Source organism: Prionailurus viverrinus, chromosome E3, assembly GCF_022837055.1.
Source record: "Prionailurus viverrinus isolate Anna chromosome E3, UM_Priviv_1.0, whole genome shotgun sequence".
NCBI classification, from domain to species: domain Eukaryota; kingdom Metazoa; phylum Chordata; class Mammalia; order Carnivora; family Felidae; genus Prionailurus; species Prionailurus viverrinus.
This window is the reverse complement of record NC_062576.1, coordinates 13,133,507-13,154,491: the sequence shown is the minus strand read 5'-3', so window position 1 is coordinate 13,154,491 and position 20,985 is coordinate 13,133,507. Positions and strand designations below refer to the sequence as shown.

Below are 20,985 nucleotides of genomic sequence, written 5' to 3'. Positions count from 1 at the left end.
ACAGTCCAGAACATTGTCCACTTCTCTGTCCCATTTCCTCTAAGAGTCAGGGCCAAGCATGGCTCTATGCCCACCCAAGAGAAAGCAGCTAAAACACTATAAAGTTTCCATAATGTGCCACAAACACAGAGCTCATCAGGCCAACTCCTCCCCTACACTCTCTGGTGCCCACACCCAGGGAACTGGTGGCAAATGCCACCCAGGAATGTTTTGCCAGCCAGAGCCAGGCAGCCACCCATAGCCTCTGCCCACCAATACCTGCTTATTTTAGTGGCTAGGATTCTCTAAAACTGCTTATACCTGGCCCCGTAGAGGTATGCATAGCCAGTCTCCTGCTGCCACATTATAAATCAAAGAAAGGCCCATTCAATTCCACTTAGATATAAGCCTGAGTATGTCTTTCCTTGGGAAAAGACTTGGGAAACAAACATTTAAACCAGAGACTATGTAGTTGTGGGAGAGGAAGACTTTTAAAGCAGTGAAACTTTCACACACACACATTTTCTATTTGAAAACCTGTATGTTCCAAAGAGCTTTAAATTAGAACTTCAGAAATGAAGTGTCCATCTTATCACTGACAGAAGTCTCTCTTATTTTAAAACTCAAGAAAACTGAACCCCACGGTCCCCAAGACTAGCAGAGAGGTTTTTAGGGATCATTCACCTACAGGATCTCCTAACAGACATGCTCTCTGACCATCTGACAAACAAGTGTAGTGGCTACAAATGTGTACTCTAGGGCCAGACTGCCTAGATTCCTCTCCCGCCTCCATCACCTACTGGAAAAATTCCTGATTTTGCTCTGTGCTTCATTTTGCTCACTCACAAAATGGAATGATCACAGTATGTATACCTCACAAGGTTGTTAAGATCAGACCAGTTCATATACATCAATCATTTAGAATAGTGTTTGGCAGAAGGTAACTCCACTAGTGTATGTGAGCAATCACCACCCGCATCTGTCCCGCACAGGAAGTTCTCCTAACAATCCCACTGGGCACAGCATCATCTCTGGTCAACAGCCACCTCAGCTCTAACACCGACCCTTACCTCCCCATTCTGACTGCCTACGCTCAACGGACATAATCGGCTCAGTGGGAAGGGCTAGGAATCTGGATTCCGATGGAAACAGAATGCATTTCAGGAAGAGCTCACTGAGAAGATGTTTCTCCAAGGAAACCAAGTAACCGAGTGTTTCTTTCCCTTTCTGTGAACTGATGATCCCTGAGGAATCCTTCCGCTACAGCACTCCACCAGCCTGTGAATTCTCTGTTCCCAACCTAAAATATGTCCTCAACTGCTTTCTGGGTAAGAAACACTGACAGTGTTTCACAAACTACCAGTGGCCTCTCAATATAAGCAGCATAAAAAGTGGTCAGCTCTTCAGCCATTTAAAATCCTTCTTTTAACCACAGTTGGAATTATATGGTATCACTGTTTTTGGCTTATGCCTCAAGAGAAATTATATAAGCCAAAGAGTTAAATCCAAGCAGGGTAACCTAGGTAGTCAATAATCTCCTATGGCAGATTTGACTCCAAATTTCATTTGGCTTCCTCTTTGGAAAACTTTAGAAAGTTTGCCTTTGGAAAACTTAAGCAATACTGAAGGCTAACACCAGAGAAGTTATTAATAGAAGGATGTAATATAAACATGAAAAGCACCAAAGAGAAGTCTCTGAATCTTATGAATGAAAGCTATGTAAAAAGAATAATTATAAAATATATATGTGACAAGTATGCTGAACACTACAAGATGTTGATGAAAAGAAATCAAAAAAGATCAATACAAGTAGAGGGACATAACTATGATCATAAATTTGAAGACCCAATATGGTAAACAATGCTCCCAAAACTCATCTACAGCTTTAATACAATTTCAATCAAAATCCCAGGAGGATATTCAGATAATAAGCAAGAGGATTCTAAAATCTACATGGTGGGGTACTGGGGATGGGGCCGGGGGTCAGTCGGTTAAGTGTTTGACTCTTGATTTTGGCTCAGGTCATGATCTCAAGGTTCATGGGCTCAAGCCCCACATGACAGCACAGAGCCTGCTTGTGATTCTCTCTCTCCCTCTGCCCCTCTCCCCAGCTGGTTCTCTCTGTCTCTCAAAATAAACGAATAAACGTTTGTTTTTTTTTAATGAAATTTACATGGAAAGGCAAAGGCGCTAAGTAGTACAAACAACGTAGACAAATGGTGAAGTTGGAAGACTTACTATTCGATTTTAAGACAATATAAACCTACAATAAGCAAGACAGTATGATTATTGAAAAGGGATAAGCATAAAACTATTGGAATAGAATAGGGAATCTTAAATAGATCCACACATACAGAAACATCAAATTTTGACCAAAGTACAAAGGCAATTCAATGGAGAAAAGATAGTCTTTTAAACAAATGATGTGGAAACAACTGAATATCCATATTAAAAAAAATCAATTTCATCCATACCTCACATCATACTAAAATTAACTCAAAATTAATCACAGACCTAAATGTAAAATCTAACACCACAAAACTTCTGGAAAAAAATCTTTGTGACTTTGGTTAGGCAAAGATTTCTTAACTAAGACACCAGAAATATAATCCATAAAATAACAAACTAGTATTTATACTTCACCAAAATTAAAACTTCTGCCCTTCAAAAGACATTCTTTTTTTTTTTTTTTAATTTTTTTTTTCAACGTTTATTTATTTTTGGGACAGAGAGAGACAGAGCATGAACGGGGGAGGGGCAGAGAGAGAGGGAGACACAGAATCAGAAACAGGCTCCAGGCTCTGAGCCATCAGCCCAGAGCCCAACGCGGGGCTCGAACTCACGGACCGCGAGATCGTGACCTGGCTGAAGTCGGACGCCTAACCCACTGCGCCACCCAGGCGCCCCCAAAAGACATTCTTAATGGGAACGGAAAGACAAACCTGTAAGATGGTAAAATATATTTGCAAATCATATGTTTGATAAAAGAATTCAGAATACACAAAGAATTCTTGAAATTCAGTAAGAAAACAACCTTTCAAAAAAAAGGACAAAAAATTTAAGCATAGCCTTCTCAAAGGAAGCTATATGGACAAAAGTACATGAAGAGACAGTTAACATCACTAGCCGTTAGGGAAATACAAACTTAAACCACAGTGAGGTTCTATTACATGCCTATGAGAATGGCTAAAATTTTTTAAATATTTATCATACCAACTGTTAGCAAGAATATGAAGGAACTAGAACTCTCATTCACTGTTGGCAGGAATGTAAAATGATACAAAGACTTTATAAAACTGTTTGGCAGTTTCTTATAAATTTAAACATATTCCTGTCATATGACACAGACATTCCATTCCCAGGGATTTACCTAGGAGAAATGAAAGTAGAGGTCCATACAAAGGCTTGTATGCCAATATTCATGGCATATTCACATGCCAGTATTCACAGTTTTATTTATAATGGCAGAAAACCATTATATGGAAATGCCCGAATTATATGGAAATGCCCGAAAAGAGATGAGTGGATAAACAAACTTTAATATATCCAACCAACAGAAGAATATTAAGCAATAAAAAGGAAACTATCAATACATGCTATTACATGGATGAATCTCAAAATAATTATGCTGAGTGAAAGAAGCCAGACAAAAGAAAAGAGTACAAACTGTAGGAGATGCCATTTATATAAAATTATTGGATATGCCAAGTAATCTACAGTGATAAAAAAAAAAAAAAAAACAGATCAAGACAAAGAGCAGAAAGAGGGAGGAGGGAAGTATTACAAAAAGGCAAGAGGAAACTTTTGAGGGTGCTGAATATGTTCATTACCCTAACTGTGGGATGCTTTCACGAGTATATACTAGGTCAAAACTTAACACGTCACACACTTTATTTGAAGTTTATTGTGTGTCAATGACATTTTAATTTTTTTAAAAAGGAATTCAGAGGGGAAAAGTAAAATAAAAGGCAAAATAAAAAGCATAATTATCTGCTCATGTCCTAACACTTTATACTCAAATGGAGGAATACACAATATAGATCAGGAAGTGCCACAATGAGGGAAGCATGGGGCACTATGGGGCACAAAGGAGGGTAATTACTCGGAATTGGGAGGCTGAATACGACTTTATGCAGTAAAGCATACCAAAGCGGACATCTGAGCTATGAGTAAGACTAATTAGACTCATTAGACCTACAAGTAAAACTGCTTAGAAATTCCATGTTTATTCTTTGTTTCTTTTTAAGCCAAGCTCATCTTATTGTAACATCTCATTTCATGTGCATTATTTCATGATGATTATGTTGTATTTTAACTATAAAACACCACACATAATGCATACAACATATTACATACAGATGTACACTTTGGAGATAGTCATTTCCTCAGAACCAGTAATCTTATCTCATAGGACTTCACCAAAGACTGGTTTTATTTTGTTCTGTACATGGGAAAATTGTAAAACTCAAAGGAACCAAGCTAATAATCTGGTTGGGTTTTTTCTCCTGTATTTCTACAAGACTAGAAATAAATTATGGAAAACTTGCTACAAAGGAAGCACAGAAAGTACCTGTATAAATGAATTTAAAGCAAGTGTCCTCAGACTCACGAGCCTTTAAATTTATTTCATACTAATATATTATAGGTTTAACACAGATATATCTAGAGAGCCATAAATAAATAGTGTATCTCTAATAATTCTAATTTTTTGTACAATAAAAATAATTTTATCATTAATCACAACCTTAAAATAACTCTGGTAAGAAGTACATTTATAAGACTCAATCCTTTCACTATTCCTCAAAACCAAGTAATAATCACAAAACACTTGCCCTTTTCTCTTTTTCTCTGATTTTAACATGCTATGAAGCCTTCCTCCAGCCCTGCTCTAAATGCTAAGCTCATTTTTAACCATCATTTTCATGTTAATTGCATGGGGGGGCGGGGGAGGGCACTAACAGGCAAGGCAAAGGGATGGAATCACAAAACTAAATGGTCCATTTTCCTTTGAGTGCTGAATGTATTTCAAAATAAAATACACGAGAAAAGCCCAACTTCACTTTAAGTACTGATTTTCACCTGTCCAATAAATGACTCATTTGTCCCATGGTCTCAGTCACCATGCCATTTTGGTGTTAAGGAACAAAGAAACGGTCCAAAATGGTCAACAGGAGAAAGGAAAGAATAGAAGTCATGCAGCATGCAAAGGAAACTGTGAAGAACTGTACCTGCCATCAAGACCAGCCCTGACCATCACAGCTTCTCCCATGGGCCAGACCAAATCTCACTGTGCCATGGTGGGCGTGCAGTTTAACAACTTCTACACGCTGTACGCAGTTCAGAAACAGACATTAAACCACATCTTGTACCTGGCGGCATTTCTCCCAAACTTCCCTTTCAACAACCAGATAAAAAAATTTGATCACAGCAATGGAGATGTTAGCTTAACAGATTAAATGTTCACTGTCAGAGTCAAGCAACCTTCTTAAAAGATAAGGCAAAGCTTTATAAAAAGGACTTTCAGCTAAAGACTGTAATTTGGACGTTTGGATTTTTGTCTCCTGTATATACAGTAGTATATAATCAGGAATTCACACTCCCGAACTTTAGCACTTGCCTAAAAATCTGTTACCATGATAAGCACCGAGTCATGTATAGAACTGTTGAATCATTACATTGTACACCTGAAACTAATATAACACTATGTTAATTATACTTCAATTAAAAAACAAAAACAAACCTGTAGTTGCTTTTACTTATGGAGTAACAATAAATACTCAAAGGTCTAAGACATGACCTACGATGTATGTCCCGTACACACCACTTGACTCTCCTTACAGAGTATTAAGGTGGCAGTCAGTCTACTACATCCCAAAGAGCCCAGCCAAAAGCCTCACTCTCAGTTTCTTTAATTGTCAAATACATTCTATAACTAGAACATACAACCAGTAACACGCTTAATTACAACAGTGGGCATTTTAATTGCTTTTGGAAAACTAGCCAACAACCTGTTATATACAACTTCAAAAGGATGCACTCTCATGAGCTAATTAAGATCTAAACCCTAACAAACTGTAGCTCTCACAGTGATACTCACTTGCAAGCTGCATTACAAGTAAGGTATATAAAAGGATAATTTAGAAATTACTTATGGGAATTAGGGGACTTATTTAACTCAATTTTGCTTTGGATCTTCCCATAATTTAGAGGGCTGGCCTTCAAGACGACAAAGTCCCCCAGCTGGGAAAGTCAGAATCATTTGCTTTGTCTAAGTCATTTCAGATCATTCCATATTTGGGTTTGTTTAGCTGGCTTGGAAAAGTTTTGGCATTTTTTTAAGAAAATTTTATTTTTTTTACGTTGATTTGTTTTCGAGAGACAGAGAAAAAGTGCATGCGTGAGTGGGGGAGGAGCAGAGAGAGAGAATCTCAAACAGGCTCCACAGTGTCAGCACAGAGCCCCAAATGGGGCTTGAACTCACAAACTGTGAGATCATGACCTGAGCCAAAATCAAGAGTCAGACACTTAACCAACTGAGCCACCCAGGTTCCCCTACGAAAAGTTTAAAGAAAGCCAACTAGAAAAAGGAGTAAGACATTTTGTGTGATGTTTCTGAAACAATGAGCCAATGGACACAGCTCAAAAGGTACCAGTAAAGTTTTCTAAGAAACAGGACAGCATTTTGCATCATTTCTCCTTTGCCCCAGACCTCTCACTTAATAAAGTTTAGAGCTCTGGCTTATTTTATTAAACGGACAAAACCCTCATCATGAAAAGATTCAACAGAAAGAAAAATGTCTGGTTTTGCCCTTTCCTCTCTGAGTCAGCACATGCTTGCAGCAAACTCAGAGAACAAAAGTACCTCCTTACCTGCAATGATGAGATGATTCTGATTCACCATCTTTAAGAAGACCACTCTCATGGGCGAAAACTTTTCCAAACCATCAGGATGGCCATGTGGGCCTGATTCAACACCAAGAATGAGAAGTTACAGTAAAAACATTATGGAGTGAAAATTTCTGGTTGTAATGAAGAACACCTCAATAACCCACTGTTACCCTCCATTAGGCTCATTCTTCTGATATCAAATTTAACTCCACCTGGGGCACTTGGGTAACTCAGTGAGTTAAGCGTCCAACTCTTGATTTCAGCTCAGATCATGACCTCACAGTTGTGAAATGGAGCCCCATGTCAGGCTCTGCACTGGGTGTGGAGCCTGCTTAAGATTCTCTCTCTCCCTCCGCCCCTCCCTTGCTCGTGCTCAAGCTCTCACACTCTCTCTCAAAAAAAAAAAAAAAAAAAATTAACTCCACCTGGACAGCACAATGATTTATACATGGCACCTACATAATGCCCCTGCCTGTAATTCACACCAACTAATTTAAGCCCAATGAGCTATATGACCCTATTCCTGAAAAAAGGCACAAGAATTTCAGTCTGGTTTCACTGACATGAACGCCACCAAAGAGGAAGAAAGGTTTCTAAACTTTTCCTCTCTGCCCTTAAGCCAATTCTTCCAAGGTAGTCTAAACCCAGCCACTGGCTAGCCTTGTGCAATCCTGCTAAGTCTGCTCCTTTGCAGTAATCTCCATAGCAATGGGCTCTGTGACCTAACCCACAGCCAAGGAAGCAAGTACTTCAGACACAAACACCCAACCAGGGAGCAAGGACATCAGCTGAGGCATCAGGGATGTCTGAGCTACTTTTGGAGGCTCTGATAAACAAGCAGGTAACACCCCTCCCTCAGCTTCAACAAAAATGTGTATTTCTTTGTAGCAATAAGTGGAAGGAATTCAATGTGGGACTGGTTGTAGGTCAGAGATCCAATTTTCTCAAAGCATTCTCAATAAGCAACCAAATTCCACAACCTTCAAAAACACCCACAACATAAAGGGTCCTAAATCAAAATTCAATTAAAAAAAGCCACAAAAACATGCTTTTTTTCATTATCATATATTATTTATTCCCTAAGAGGAAACACAGGAAGGATGCAAACTGCAACCATATGATGGGTTCACAGCTCTCAACCTGATAGATCTCTCATAACAACACAGATACATTATGGGCTAGCCCTGGTTCAAATACTCCAAATACTATAGACCCAGCATTCAGCATAGTGCATGACAGGTGTCAGACATCTCTGTGTCCCTACAGAAGCCACTGCCCATTCCTCTCAAGATACAGTTCTAGATTCACTGACAACCACCACCCCTGTCCCCAAGGAACTGACATCTGGTCACTAACACCCTCCCACGTCTGAACTCCAGAAGCCCACAATCAGAATACGTTTACAATGCTTCTGAAAGATGGCCAGTGTTTTTTTGTTTCTATTAGTCATCGGTAAAAAGAGAAAAATCTCAAAAATATTTTTTCTTTCAGTCACCCATTAAGAATAAGAGTTTAAGAGAGCTAATCAGTCTGAAACCCTGGGATATTTCTCTGCTTGTGTTTCTGTAGACACTAGCAAAGAGTGTATCAGACAGGGTTAGGTAAGCTAAACATCACAGTGTAGTCTCTGAGCCATCCAGACTTTACTTGAACAAACTGCACTTCCATGAAAAGATTCAAAGGATCAAACATGTCACTCAGAACTCATTCTTGGAGTCCCCTTCTGGAACCTGAAAGACAGCCTAAAAGCAAACTCCCAGAGAAGTCAGCATCCCATGACCAACAATCCCTAGCCTAGATAGAGACTCTAACCAATTTTTTTAATAGACAAACCCATAAATACAGACAGCTGTATATGATATGAAAAAGTATGGGAAGGGCTTTAAGGCTCCCTCTATATGCCAGACGTGTACTAGATTGAAACAGTGTTTAAATGTAACAAATAAAGAAACCATTATTAGCTACATATTTCAGTTAAAAAATTTTTTTTCACAAATGGTAGCTATCATGTTCTCCCACCAAGTGGATTCTCCCTGGTAGACAGTCTAAAGTATATGGGGCACTTGGATGGCTCAGTCAGTTGAACGTTGGACTCTTTTGATTTCAGCTCAGGTCATGACTCCAGGGTCATGGAATTGAGCCCCCATGTCGGGCTCCATATTGGCTGTGGAGCCTGCTTGGGATTCATAGTCTCTCCCTCTCTCTCTCCCTCCCCCCCCCCCACACCTCTCCTCCACTCACGCACTCACTCTCTCTCTCTCTCTCTCTCTCCCTCCTTCTCTAAGATAAAAATAAATTAAATTAAAAAACCTAGATCTAGAATTTAATCCCACCAGGGCAGGAACTTGGTCTGCTTTGTTCACAAATGTAGCCAGTATCCAGAATAGTGCCAGGCACATTGCATGCATGCAAATGCTGTGTGCATGCACATATCTAATGCAAATATCTTTAATCCTCACAACCACCTAGATGAAGAAACCAAAGATTGAGACATTTAAGTAGGATGCCCAAGGTCACAAAGCAGTCAAGTGGCAGCATGACATTTCTTATACCTGTATGTCCTGAGAGTAGATCCATGTATATTGGTTATTAAAACCATTAGGCTTACTGCCTAGTTTACTCAAGCAATCCTTTATTAATAGCTTACTCTAAATTCTGTGTTGAGCTAGATACTGTGAAAGTAGTGTCTACTTCTAGCAACTATTATAAATTATGAAACCAGACAAAGAAAGCAAACCGATGGCACTACAACCTAACCCATGACTAAATCTTACATTTGTAAAAGTTACACTTCTTACTGATGAGGCAAATTTGTATAAAAGCAGCATGCAGATGAGGTCTAATAAAAGCACAGAAGGAACTAATCTGTCCAACACACTGCTGATCTCTCTCTTCCTTTGAAGGAAACCGAAAAGCCCTGCTTTAACAATATAAAAAACAGTTTTTTGTTTGTTTTTTTAAAACAGTTTTAAGATGTGATAACTGATCATATTTGACAGTCAAGGGGCAAATCAGGTGCTCCCTATCAAGAAAAAGGCAAAGGAAATGAAAAAAATTCCAGGAAAAAAATATCGCAAAGACTCCAGACCTGACCTCCCAGTACCTTTTATGTTGGTTTCCTGAGAACATACCAACCTTTGTGTACTGCTTAAAGCAGAAGCTTCAACATTCTTGCACCTTACAATATGCAAGAGATCATGTAACCAAATGAGGTAAAGTGTAATCTCATCACACAATACAACACAAACAGCTGTGAGTTCCTAGTTAAAGGACAGCAGCTCAATTCAGCTGCACACCTGCAATTATTTAATGTCTAGTTAAGCTTGTCTCCATTTAATAAATTACTTGATAATCACAAAGAGAAAGGGAAGAAAAGACATAAGCCACAATTGAGAACTGGAGACAAGGGTAGGAATTAACAAACAAGGATAAAGAAAAACCCCTCACAAAAGGTCTGGGGAACAACAACGTAGCTGGGACGCACAAATTCAGTAATTCAGGGTGACACATGTTTTCTCAGCTTCTGCTTCTGTGCCACACAGGCTGTCAGCCACGGGAGAGGGCTGCCCCCTACCCTCAGGGTGCTCACCAAGTCCCTGAGCTACTTCTAGGAAGAAGGGCTGAAATTCAGATAAGGATAGAGTTCTCACTTTTCCAGGCAACTGAAAAAGCTGGATTATCAATTTCCCTTTCCACTTAATATAAGAATAGACACTTCCCCAGCCTTCCAACACACAGCCAGCTTTCATCTGCCCGGGAAACCAGAACAGAATGTGCCAGGACAATACACATCTAGAGGCAATATCAAAATCTCATTTTCACCAATGGATTCAGCCATTCCCCCCACCAGCTATTTCCCGAAATTCACCCAAAATAAATGTATTTTTCTTCTATCTTTGCTTCTCCTCCCAACAGCCCTCTGGTAAAACAAAATTGCCAGAAGGAAGAAAACAAAAGGAAAAGGCAGAAAGGGGAGGGGTTAAGTAGAGGAACTTCCATAATACACTGCCAGGGACTAAAATATGTTCCCCCAAAATTTCTATGTTGGAGTCCTAACTCTTAGTACTTCCAAACATGACCATATTTGGAGATATGGTCTTTTAAAAAGGTAATTAAAATGAGTTCTTTAGATTGGGCCTTAATACTACAGGTGACCCTTAAACAACACAGGTTTGAACTGTGAAGGTCCACTTAAATATAGTACCAAAAATGTGTTTTCCTTATGACTTTCTTAATAACTATTTGCTCTACCTTACTTTATTGTAATAATACAGTATATAATACATATAACATACAAAATACGTGTCAATTGGTTGTTGTTATCAGTAAGGCTTCCAGTCAACAGTATGCTATGAGTAGTTAAGTTTTGGAGGGAGCCAAACTTATACATGCAATTTCCAAAGGTCATCTGTAACTAGTGTCCTTTTAAGAAGAGGACACTTGGACACAACATGCACTGCACACACAGTAAAAGACCAAGCGAGGACACAGCAAGCAAGAAGGCAGCCATCTGCAAGCCAAGGAGATCGGCCTCCGGAGAAAACAACCCCACCAATATCTCGGTCTGGGACTTCTAGCCTCCAGAATGTGAGATAATAAATTTATTATGTTTAAGCCACCCAGTTTCTGGTACTTTGTTACGGCAGCACTAGCAAACTAATACAGCCACAAATCAGACAATCAACTCTGAAGAAATAAGTAACTTGCCATAAGTAGGCCCATTCCAAATTCTTGTGATATTCCACTTGGACCCAAATAAAAACACCAACAACTTTGTTGGCGTTTGATCCTTGCTTGTTGGACTATCCCTGGCTACAATCTGATATGGCTAAAATAACATGCATTCTTTCCACACAGCAATTTCTGAAGCCTTAAACTTGGCCAAGGACACTCTACTCAAATCACAAAAGGAGTCAGACACTGATGATGACCATCCATCCATGCATTCATTCTATTAGGCACCTACTATTTGCAGGGGAAATGGGAAAAAAAAAAAAATTAAGATTTGGGACCAGCTCCTCCTAGTAGTACTAGATGGTACTACTGCTAAGGATGTTATCAGGCTCAACTGAGACAGACACTAAGATCTGTGGAAGCACCTTGTTAGGAATGCCTAACACGTAAGTTTCCAAGTCTAAGAAGACAGAAGAGGAAGACATTTTAGGCATAGAAAACATATAAGCAAAAGGCACAGAAACATAAAAGCGGGGACCAGAAGCGAGACTATCAAAATAGTCAAGCTCTAACACAAGGTGCATGACCTTGAACAAATGACAAAAGTCTCTGGTGTTGAATTTAATAATGGCATCAGACAATGCTCGCCAAACACTTAGAATGGCGCCTACCAATGTAAGGCTACTATTGGTGATATTTTGTTTGTACTGGAAATAGCAGATAGGTCTGTGGGCTGGATGGACCCAGGGATGAGTAAGCCAAAAATGAGGCTGAAACAGTATTTTGGAGGCAGACTATAAAGAGTCTCATATGGCACACTACGGAGTTGGGAAAAACAGTACGTCCTACAGACAACAGGAAGCCTCTGGAGGTTTCCTTAGACTTTAGCTGGAACATAGAGAGTTTGGGATTTCTGATAGAAGTCTCTAGTGGTCGTGGCACAGTGGACAGCTGGGGGAGAGAGAATGAAGTCAGCTGACAAGTCAGTGCAAGTTGCCGGACAGGAGAAAAAGGAGACAAAGGAGAGGACAGAGTCAAAAGGTACATTTCAGAAGTACAACAGCCAGGACATAGTGACCTCCCAAGATGAAACTTGTTTCAAAAGGAAAATGACAAAGGATTTAATTAAGTTGGCTAGCCAGGTTACTATTTCACACTCTAGAAACACTGTCCTACTTAATTAACTAATTTATATTCTGATGCACTTACACACATGCACACCAAGAAAAAAAAGAAAAGAAAAAAAGCTAGCAAAACATGACCAAACACACCAGCCCTCCTGACCAATAAACACTCTCTTTAAAGAGCCAAACAACTGCAAAGAGCCTTTATTTTTAGCATTTAACATCTCTGATATTTACTAAAGTTTATAGTTCCTCTTCCTTGGGAGTTATTTTATTGTTTAAGCGGACTGTATTAATATTCGTACTTCCACCCTGACCAAACCAGCAGATGAGAGCAAACAGTTTCCTCTGGCTCTTCAACCTGCTGCTATTTTCATACCTAACCTACTCTAAAAGTATAATGATCAGCTCTAAATCTAGGCTTGAAGGCAGAGTACTAAAGGCCAGTACAACATTTACATTTCTCCCAGGCTGAGGCATGGAAATTCAGTGACAAATCAATTTTTTTTCTTTTACAGAGTGTGGGCATGCAGGTTTTTGAGAAGAGGCAACACAGGTGAGAGAAGACCCAGAAGCAGATGGTGGGGATGTCCTTCCAGGAGTCATCTTCATTACCCTGGCAATCTTTAAAGTATTTATCAAGTCAATAAAGCAGACAGTCAAGTGATGGCGGCATGCTGAACAGGTTTCAGACAGGCTACAGGCAATAATACACTGCTATGGCCATTTGCTGGCCCAAGTCAGGCCACCGGTCAGGCTTGCAAAGAAGCGACAGACCACAGATTAGAATTACACAGAAGCTGTACACTGATGTAATGCACACCTCTTGCCCCTGCACACCCCCACAGAAACACATTTATCCTCCACACGGTCCCAGGCCTTCTGGGTGCCTCTGCTCCTGGCCTTTCACACTATCTTTACACTAATTATTTGTAGACAGTCCTGTCTCTTCATCTAGACTGTCTGCTCCCAGAGAGGTATGATCCACACTAGAGTCCACCTTTGTATTGTGCCTACAAAACAAGAATTCAGTACCTATTTCGTGAACAGCAGGTTAATCCCGGCAGCATAGAACCCCAAGGAGGAGATGGAAAGCCTCTAGACTAGAGCAATGCTTCCATAAATTAACATGCAGACAAATGACCTAAGGATCTCGCTAAAATACACATTCTTGAATACCACCCCCTGGAGATTACAACTCAGCAGTTCTGGGGTAGGGTTCCCAAATCTTCATTTCTAACAAGACCTCAAGGAGACTGATGTTGCCGGTCCACTCCGGCTCTGCCTAGAATAACCTCCCACCTGAAGCAGAAGTCACCCCAAGTGCAATTCTGAGAGGAATACCATGGGGTAGCTTCTGCACCCCTCCCTCCACTCCCAGGAGAAAAGGTGACACACCCCAAGGCCACCCAGTCTGCTTCAGGTCCTAGAACTGCTAAAGACGTTCTCCCTTATATACCAAGTTCCCCGGAGTTCAAACGCCTGCCCTGGAGACACTATCGATGTGCCCACAAAGGTCTCTCGCTGACTTTTTTTCAAATCACTCACTCACTTTCCTTCCTTGTCTCCCTGCCTTTGCCTCTTTCTCTTTGCCCTTACACAACTGGAACCACATCTGAATACTAAACTACAGCCCTTTTATTTGTGCTCTTAGGAAAATATCCCAGGGAAACCGCATGCTTCTCAAGTTACAGGTCCTCCCCTCTCTGAATTTATCTACTTTTCCCATAATAAACCCCCTCCATGCCAGCAATTAATCAGCCCCCAAAGACCACCCAGGAACAGCCAAGGAGAACCCTGCCCTCTCCATAAAGCTGCCTGCCAGCACCATGCACGTCCCCGAGTCCCTTGCGAGCACAGCAGTGCCTTCATTAGTCACGCAAAGAGGTGGGCCAACCTCAGGCTTCCTTCTAGCTCTGCTGCCCTAGAAGAGTATGACCTAAACCCAGGGACACCTGGGAACCATTCCAGATTCTTCCTTTGTTGACACTCTCTTCTTAGAGAGCATCTGGAGAGTCAATGTCAGGAGGCCTGGAGTCAAATCCCAACTCCACCAGCAAGGAGGTCTGTGATGGTGAGCTCATCAGATAAGGCATTTGACCCTCCATTTCCTCAACTATAAACTGAGGATAATCATATCTCAGAGCTACTTTGTGAGATTTCATTGAGGTAAATGACATTTGTAAAATTCCCAAACTGCAAGACATGACAGAAATGTTAATTATCGTCTCGCACTGCCAGGTACTCAAATACTGGCTTCATGTATGACATCCCTGTCTGCAGGCTACATTCCTCACAAGGTAAACGAAGTCAAATTCCACACAACAAGGGTCTCTGAAATCACTGCTCTCCACTACTGTTGAGCCACTATTTATTTATTGGCAACTCATCAGGCTCCAGGCCTGTGCTAAGCACTTCACACGTGTTATCACATCCCGTCCTCATTACCACCTCAATGAGGCAGGTGCTGTCATGATCCCCATTTTACAAATGGGGAGAGTAAAGCACAAAACAGTTAAGTAATGTGTTCAAGGTGACACAGCTAGCAGTGGCAAAGAAGGAATCTGAAGCCAGGAGGTCTTATTCTAGCGCCAGTGCCCCTAACTTCCAGGGGAGGCCGACCCCTGCGGGGCACAAAGATCCACGCGTGTCTCTGCATGGGAACGGCACCGGCACCTCTGCCCCATGTTTTAGCTCTGTACTCCGAGAACTCATTCACAGGACAAAACGACAGCATGATGCTCCAGAAAAATGACAGCTATTCATTCTCCCAATTAGCATGTGATGAAGAGAAGGGGGAAATCACCAACTATTTAATGTGCTTGAAACCTGGTCTATGAAAGATTCAGTCATTTGAAAACCACATTTATAACTGGAAGTAAATCTCAAGAAATATAAACTCGAGGCACGGTTTTCACTTCAATAACCCTTGTAGTTAATAAGTTTCGCAAGTAAAAGAAGAATATCGGAGGACAGGCTCTACGTTGTATGCCCCAACAACGTAAGCTAGTCAGAGGCTCGGAGGAACCTCCCACATCTGTAACTAGAACATCCCCTGAGGCAGCTTAAGAGTCATAAATTGGATCTGCATCCTTCTTTGGGATGACATACCTGTGACAAGCCCAGAATTCCAGGAGACCTGGACCTCTTTACACCACCTAACATAATTAACAGAGCTAATGACAGCAAAATGGGTAAAAAGAAACAGTAAATCTTTGCAACTTTTCTGTAAGTCTAAAAATACTCCAAAATAGACCAGTTATTTTAAAACATACAAAAACTAACAAAAAGCCAACAGAAAAACAAGCAAAGAATATGACCAGACCGTTCACAAAGAGAAAATACGATCAGATCTAGGATATAGTAAGAGATGCTCAACATTATTAATAAGAAATGCAAACTGAAACCACTATGAGATACAATTTTTCTCTTATCAGATTGGCAAAAATTCAAAAGTTTAACCACAAAACTTGTTGCCAAGGCTTGGGGAAATCCCTACTCTTAAATAGGAATATAAATTGGTACAACCAATACAAATTCGTACAGAGGATTTGGGCAGTAACTATCAAAATGACAAATGCACATATACTTTGACTAACAATTTCACTCCTGGGAGTTTATCCTACAGATGTATACATACACATGGATGAAACGCCATATAATCAAAATTATTCAAAGCAGCATCACTTGTAAGAGTGAAGAATTAGACATAACCCAAGGTCATTACATATGAACCGATTAAAGATGTAAGAGTACAACTATATAATGGACTATTGGGCAGCTTTAAAGACAATTAATTAGGTAGCTCTCTCCATACTGAGATGGAATGATCTCCAAGATATACTGATAATCACAAAAAAGCAAGATGCGGAATGATGTTTATGGTATCGCTGTGTAATACACATTCAAGTATATTTCTATTTGCTTTCAGAAATTATGGAGGATACATAAGAAACCAATAAAATAGTTATGGGAAGCTGAAGAATAGGGCATATGGGTCCAGGGATGGGAATGAGACATCTCTCTAGAAAATTTTTATATGGTTTTGATCTTTGAATCATATGACTGTATTACCTACTCAAAAAATAAGCAAAAAAGAAAAACGGACAAAAACACCCATTAATCCCACAATTTATAGAGTCAATCTTTGCTTTTACCTCTACGTGGATTATATTATTCACGGATTATCAGGGACCATTCTCCAAGTTCTATTTCTATTGCTTCCAACATCATGCCTCACATTGCATATAATCTTAGAAGATGCACACAAATTTAATCTTAACCAACAAGAGTATAATCAAAAGCAGTAAAATGGGAACGTGAAAATGTAAACATAAAAAAACTAACATAGTCAAAGACACCTACAATGCTGGGAAAACCATTTTACCTCCTATGTTATCTGTGCCACTCTGCTTCCCTATGACACATATCTACCCCAAATCCAAAACCTCTCTCTCCCCAAGCACAGATAGGAGAGAATTAAGCATTTTTAGAGCAAGTAAGAACTCAAAACTTATTTGTAAGCAAATCTGAGCCCAAAATCATGAATTAAAATCTCAAAACAAAATTTATTAACAACAAAGTGGTTCTGGCTGTCTTTAGTTATTTGACATGTTGGCAGGTGCTGATCAGAACGGACTCAGCAACAGCATGCCTGGGTGACTCCATGGGTTAAGCGTCTGACTTCAGCTCAGGTCATGAACTCATGGTTCATTGAGTTTGAGCCCTGCATCAAGCTCTGTGCTGTCAGCTTCATATCCTCTGTCCCCCTCCCTCTCTGCCCCTGCCTCACTTGCACTCTCTCTTTCTCTCAAAATAAATAAACTTTAAAATAAATAAATAGTTAAAAAAAAAAAAAAAAAAAGAACTGACTCAGCAATATGTCACCTCCCGTGGGATCTCACATATGCTCCTTGTGTCGACTCCAAAACTTTGTGTGCTACAAGGCCATTACAGCAGTCCACAGAGCATGTGTGGTGTCTTAACAGGAGTAGCCAAAATGAGGAGACCAGCCTGTGACACCACTGATCCTCCCAAGAAAGGGTCCCCAAGCTCACAGAGTATAACATTAGATAGTAGACAACTTCCACTTAGTAGGTAAATACTTTTTTAAAAACCCTTTGGGAGACAAGTCATTAAAGTCCAGTTCACCTAAGTGCTATCAAGGGAAAATTATTTGCTTTTCTAGTAGATCAATAAGTAGCTAATAAGGTCAGAGACGAGAAATGAACGATCAATAAAATGGGAAAGGCACTATAACCGGTTACTGCTTTTAGCCATATCCTTTGTTCCTGTCTAGAGAAGGCTTTCACAGAAAGAAGGAACAACTAACTGTGTTGCTTGATTTTTTTTTTAAGTTTATTTATTTATTTTGAGAGAGACAGCCAGAGTGGGGGAGGGGAAGAAAGGGAAGGAGACAGGGAGAATCCCAAGCAGACTCTGCACTGCCCGCACAGAGCCCCATGTGGGGCTCCCACAAGATCATGACCTGAGCCGAAACCCAGAGTCAGACGCTTAACCGACTGAGCCACCCAGGCGCCCCATGTGTTGCTTGATTTCTTTCTTTCATATACACACTACACTTGCACACATACTTCATTTCACTGCACTTAAGATTGTGGGACTATTATTAATGGACCAAGATCTTCCTTCATAACACTAGAAGGACACAGCAGATCACCCATGGAGAAAACCCTGCTCTGGACAGTTCTATCCGCAACTGTAGTTACCAGGTTTTCACTGGTTTACCCAAAGTCAATGCCCAGAGTTAGGGAAACAAGGGCTTCAGCTCTCCCTCCCCTCACTCCTCAAGAGTGTCTTAGTGTCTTAATCAGCAGGGCCATGATCTAGAAGTCTCCGCTTCAAACTGCTGCACTATCACAAAATGTCTGATCTACGTGAAGAGGTGAAAGGAAATGCTGCATGCTGAGGGAGCTACAGAAAGTTCCCCTGGTGCCTCATGAATTTTTGAAGCTGTCTCATAAATCAGTTCAACCAAGATCACTTAACTTGGTCTTGTTACAAATCCTGCTGCCACAGTGGACAGTATCTGAAATTGTAATTTTAAAATGTAAAAGGAAAAGGGAGAGTAGGAGGGGCCTTCTACAAAAGCTGGGGGTGGAGAGTTGACAATGACAATGACAATGACAATCCTGGAGGTCCTGAATATATAGTGTAGGACGCCCGCCCAGGGAGTCAAAGAAGACAGGGAGCTCATCTGAGAGTGAACAAAATGGTTTGCTGCAGAACATTCTTGTTTCTTTCACTCACACCCACAGGAATAAAACTGAGGTGCTCTAAGAACAGCTTAGACCACCCCTCCTGGCAAATCTAGAGAGCTGATCCACCCCCTGACATCTCCACCACAGCAAGTCTAGGGATCAGGACTGCAGACTTTCTTATGTTAATCCCCTCTCTAAACTGTGAGGTTCCCAGGGACAGAGGCCATTTTATTTATGCCCTGTGCACCTACCTCAGTGCATGACCACATGGATGTGGTATATAAATCTTCCTTTAATGTTTGCTTAGAAGAGGCAATGCTTCGGAGGGAAGAACAGGGCCCCTCTGCAATTAAGCTGTCTTTTCCTGGCAAAAAAGAGTGTGAGATCTACATCCTAAAGCAGTGATTCTCACAGTAGATTCCTCTATCACCAGGAGTGGCATTACCTGGCAACATGTAAAGCAAAATCTTGCTCCCCCAGCCACACCCCCACCCCCACTGAATCAGAAACCAGGGGTGAGGTCCAGCAATCTGCATTTCAATAAACTCTCCAGGTAATTCTGATGTTCAATGAAGTTTGAGAATCACTGTCAGTTTCTGCCTAAAGATATGTGCTATACCTTCCTAACCACCCCTCAGAAGGTCAGACAACTAAAGATAACTCTGAACAATTTTTAGATGTTGGAAATAAAAGTTTACATATTAACTAAAAAAGCAGTGTTTTCTGTGACTGTTAACTGCATATGCCATGCTGGTTCAGGGATGTTTTACTAATCTATGCCTTTCAACTCAAAGCACAGACCTACATATTTTACCAATGAAAATGCAAAAGTCAGGCCAACAGCTAAAACAGTAGGAAAAAAATCCTTTTTACACACTGGACACATTAAGAAATTAATGTTACACGCAGTGACAAGAAGGTCAGACTCCTTAGGCAGAATGGAGGTCATTCTTCATGCATCTCCAATTGAAACAACTAAAAGACATTCGGGAAAGTCTTCATTCCTTCTGTACATGGTTAGGCAGTCTTAAGAATTCCAGGTTGGGGTGCCTGGGTGGCGCAGTCGGTTAAGCGTCCGACTTCAGCCAGGTCACGATCTCGCGGTCCGGGAGTTCGAGCCCCGCATCGGGCTCTGGGCTGATGGCTCGGAGCCTGGAGCCTGTTTCCGATTCTGTGTCTCCCTCTCTCTCTGCCCCTCCCCCGTTCATGCTCTGTCTCTCTCTGTCCCAAAAATAAAATAAACGTTGAAAAAAAAAAATTAAAAAAAAAAAAAAAAAGAATTCCAGGTTATCTGTTAGCATTTCTAAAAGACACATTTAGGGGCACCTGGGTGGCTCAATCAGTTAAGTGGCCCATTCCTGATTTCGGCTCAAGTCACGATCTCACAGTTCATTAGATCGAGCCCTGCGTTGGACCCCACACTGAACATGGACCTGCTTGGGATTTTCCCTCTCCTTCTCTCTCTGCCCCTCCCCTACCTCTCTCTCTCTCTCTCAAACTTTAAAAAAAATTTTCTTAAACCCACATTTAGACATGTGGGTAAGGATATTCAGAATGTTTAAAGAAGAGGTTTTCACATGGTGACATCGATGAGCCTAATTACCCTGTTGCTACTCTGTAAAAACCTTACACCAGTCTGAAAAATTCTGTGCCCTAAATGGAGTCTGTTTTGGAGGGAAAGAAGCCCAGCTCAGACACTGTTGGCAGCTGTTGACAAAGTATGGCATAACTAAGGAAACCAACCTGGGGAAGGGTCTCTCAGTCTCTTGACCTTTCCCTAAGAGGGGTGACCCAGACAAGAAGATCAAAGGTCCAACTGGCCCTCTGCGGCTGCCACAGTGCACACCAGTCAGCACAGATTTTTAGAAGCCTCAAGTCTGTCTGAATGGCAAAACTAAACTCGTTCTTGGGATTGGAGAAAGTATACGGAAATGCAAACTTTCACACTTGATCTGACAGATGCTTGTGCTTCACTATCCACAGATCTGTTATAATGTCAGGGCCAGCAATTTTAAAATTGTTGTTGGCTTGGGTAATAACACATTTTCATCTAGGGCCTATAAGGCAAAATGCCAGAAAGGGTCTCTTCCTATTTGTAG

At 40.8% G+C, this 20,985-nt stretch overlaps 1 protein-coding gene and 1 long non-coding RNA gene across 5 annotated transcripts in view; one reads left to right on the top strand and one right to left on the bottom strand.

Annotated features, from left to right (window-relative positions):
- The window catches only part of AUTS2 (activator of transcription and developmental regulator AUTS2), a 1,124,374-nt gene that overhangs the window by 1,011,283 nt on the left and 92,106 nt on the right, over positions 1-20,985 (bottom strand). The window lies entirely within an intron of this gene.
- Positions 7,625-13,311, top strand: LOC125154305 (uncharacterized). Its single transcript, XR_007147749.1, has 3 exons — positions 7,625-7,708; positions 11,271-11,454; positions 13,184-13,311. It is a non-coding gene; the product is annotated as an uncharacterized LOC125154305 (long non-coding RNA).